Consider the following 4,072-nt stretch of genomic DNA (forward strand, 5'->3'; position numbering starts at 1 on the left):
GAGATAACAACCTCGAAATATCTTGAACGGATTGAGAACGGAAACACAAGTCTTCCGAGATATCTTGAGCACTCCAGAACAAATGAATAGCAAGAGGTGAGTGATTGAGAGGTGCACCGGCATGAGAAAGCATTTTACACGAGGAAAGGAATATGATCAACACTGAAAGCTTGAATTGGATCCACCGGAGAAGAAAAAGAGAACGAAGAATGATAAACTTGAAGCTTCCTTTAGTGTCTTCCTGAGAATCACCGGATAAGAGCATTGACGGAAAAGAATGGAGAGACTTCCCATCAATAAAAGGATACTTGATTAAGAAATCTGAGTCCTTGAAGAAAAGGGTGGGAGGGTGGGAAAGCAAAGGCAACTTGGGATGGATGAAACAAACACCGTTGAGAAAACTTAGAATTGATCTTGCGGATGTTGAAAATGATCGGATCCACTTGAAGAGAAGCACACCGGTTGGAAAAGAGTTGACATGACAACCTCAGTGATCAAGAAGGATTAGTATTCACATAGCAATATGAGAACACCGCTTGAAAGGTATGGAATCAACACTTGACTTTGAAGCAACTCGAATACCACAAATAAAACAATACAAAGGATTTGGCTTGCAGAATAAGCCGGAACAAACATATGATAGAGATTTTGTCCGAAGTTTTCGTGGTGGGGCCCACACGGGCTCGAGTGTACAGCACCATCATGTACAAGGCAGTGCACATGACATACGAAGTGTCCCCAAACCAGCATAGCCAAGGGTTCTTTAAGACACAACGAGACCACTGTAAAAACGACCGTGGAAAGGCGGACCACTAGACGTCAAACCCCAATCTCATATCATGCATCTGTCGAAAAGATATTCTAGGAGCTACTTGAATTCCCACCTATAAAACTCCCGAAACTTTCTGGTTATGCAATCTGGTGTTGGGGATACAGGGGAAGCAATATATCTCACCCAAACTAACAATACCTACATCCAAGCTGTATCCATCCGTCAACACATAACCAAGAAAACTCCGGAAATCGTGTACCTCAACCTTCGAAAAGCATCCGTTATACGAGTTATGGCAATACTCCCGAGCTCGCCCCAGTACTGGGTTATCGGGGTTATCTCACCAACAACTGCATAAAAGAGATTTTCGATGTCGGCAAATCTCAAGTATTCCAGAACTGCAACGATAAAATTGTGACGACAACACCTCGGAGCTCAACTCCCCCGGTCAAAGCCACATAATAGACAGGAGGCATCAAGAACAATGTTCTCGTCACAAAACCATCGGAATGATTCCAAGATACCCGCGTGATCCTAAAAAAATTTAGTGAAATTTGAGGAGAGGAAAGACAAAACATCTACGTCAGGAGACCTCACCAGAGCGACGAAGGGGGCTGAGGAGTAAAAAGAATCCTACTCTCCGATATATATAATCCTAAGACTCAAAATAGTTTTCTTCTAGACTCAACAACGGCCAACAATCAAGGGGGCTCCTATGGTCGGTCGAGGCTCTGATTACCAACTTGTCACGCCCAATATGCGACCCTATCCAAAAGGAACTCGAAGGTCCCACCAAGGATAGACCCGCATATTGAAACGCTTTTGCAAGGTGGATATCATTACATCAACATTACATAATAGATGGGGATACATACATAAGGCATACAATACCACACGAATACAACATCACAATACATGAGAGCATCATCCGACTACGGATGAAACACAAACAGAAACTCAAACGACATCCACCCTGCTAGCCCAGGCTGCCGACCTGGAACCTATCCCCTGATCGAAGAAGCAGAAAAAGAACTCAACGCAAGCAAGCATCGCTCTCACGTCACGATCATCGCATGAACCTGTACCTGCAACTATTGTTGTAGTAATCTGTGAGCCACGAGGACTCAGCAATCCCATTACCATGGGTATCAAGACTAGCAAAGCTTAAAGGGAATGGAAGGGGTAAAGTGGTGAGGCTGCAGCAGCGACTAAGCATATATGATGGCTGACATACGCAAATAAGAGCGAGAAGAGAGCAAGCGGAACGGTCGTGAAGCTAGCAATGATCAAGAAGTGATCCTGAACTTCTACTTACGTCAAACATAACCCAGAAACCGCGTTCACTTCCCGGACTCCGCCGAAAAGAGAACATCACGGCTACACACGCGGTTGATGCGTTTTAATTCGGATCTTGTGTCAAGTTATCTACAACCGGACATTAACAAATTCCCATCTGCCTATAACTGCAGGCACGGCTTTCGAAAGATTATACCCTGCAGGGGTGTCCCAACTTAGCCCATGAGAAGCTCTCGCGATCAACGAAGGAATAGACCTTCTCCTAGGAAGACCCGATCAGACTCGGAATCCCGGTTTACAAGACATTTCGACAATGGTAAAACAAGACCAGCAAAGCCGCCCGATGCGCCGACAATCCCGATAGGAGCTGCGCATATCTCGTTCTCAGGGCAACACCGGATAGGTCAGCCTACGAGTAAAACTAGCCCTCGAGTTGCCCCGAGGTGGCCCCGCAGTCTGCCCGGTTCGGACCAACACTTAGACAAGCACTGGCCCGGGGGGGCTAAAATAAAGATGACCCTTGGGTTAATTACTCCCAAGGGAAATATAGGTGGTGGTGAGGCAAAAGGTAAAACCAAGGTTGGGCCTTGCTGGAGGAGTTTTATTCAAAGCGAACTGTCAAGGGGGTCCCATAAATCACCCGACCGCGTAAGGAACGCAAAATCCAGGAACATAACACTAGTATGACGAAAACTAGGGCGGCAAGAGTGGAACAAAACACCAGGCATAAGGCCGAGCCTTCCACCCTTTACCAAGTATATAGATGCATTAATAATATAAGAGATATTGTGATATCCCAACCAAAATCCTGTCCACCATGGAGCAATCTTCAACTTCACCTGCAACTAGCAACGCTATAAGAGGGGCTGAGCAAAGCGGTAACATAGCCAAACAACGGTTTGCATAGGAAAGGTGTCAAAGGTTAGCGGTTCATGGCAACATGGGATGGCTCGACAAACATATGATGGGTAGCGCAGCAAAGCGATAGAACGAAGCAACTAGCATAGCAATGATAGTAGTGAGATCCAGGGTAGCGGTCATCTTGCCTGAAATCCCGCAAGGAAGAAGAACGAGTCCATGAAGAAGACGAACGGGAGCAGTCGAACGAATCCTCACGAACGCAACGTTACCGGAACTAAGAAGCAACACCGGAAACAAACAAACAACATGGTAAACCAACAAGCATAAGCATGGCATGATGCGCAAACAAGTATGATGCATGACCGCTTTAGTGAGGCATGGCATGGCAATATGCACAAACAACACTACAAGTTAAGTGGAGCTCAATATGCAACGAGTTGCATATTGACGGAACACCACATCGATTATTTAGTTCTCTCTCGGTTTTGTACCCAACAATATTAAATGTTGTTAAACATGGCAAGAGGTGAGGCATAATAAAACTACCTATCTAAGCAAGTTTAAATAAGGCCGGAAACCACAAACAACAATTCCGGAAAATCCCCATATGCAAATTATGGATTCAGTACTGTTCTGCCCTAAACACAATTTTAATGTTGTTAAACAGCAAAATAAAGTGGACCATGTTAAACTAGGCATTTTTCCACCCCATTTACATATAAAGTTTAATTAATTTGGAGCTACGGTTATTTAGTTATGAATTAAAGCATTTTAACATGGCATAATGCAAAATAATCACAAACAGCATGTTAAACATTTTTAACATAGATGAAAGTGGCATATTATTAATCTACACAATTTTCTGAGCATTTACATATATAAATTATTTTAATCTGATGCACAGTTTGTGATATATTAAATGCATGAATATCAGGGGGTTTTCTGTAAAACTGTTAATTCTACGGATAATGTTAAAATCGCTGGACAGGGAAAAAAATAGCAACGGGCCGAAACTGCTGGCCCAACAGTGCACAGGGGGGCGCTGGATCTGAAGCTCACCATGGGCTTCGTCCTAGCTGGAGGAGAGGCCGAGCGAGGCCGGTCCCTGGGCCAGGCCCAGTCGATGGAGAGGAGGAGGCCCAA

Source organism: Triticum dicoccoides, chromosome 1B (genome assembly GCF_002162155.2).
Source record: "Triticum dicoccoides isolate Atlit2015 ecotype Zavitan chromosome 1B, WEW_v2.0, whole genome shotgun sequence".
NCBI lineage: Eukaryota > Viridiplantae > Streptophyta > Magnoliopsida > Poales > Poaceae > Triticum > Triticum dicoccoides.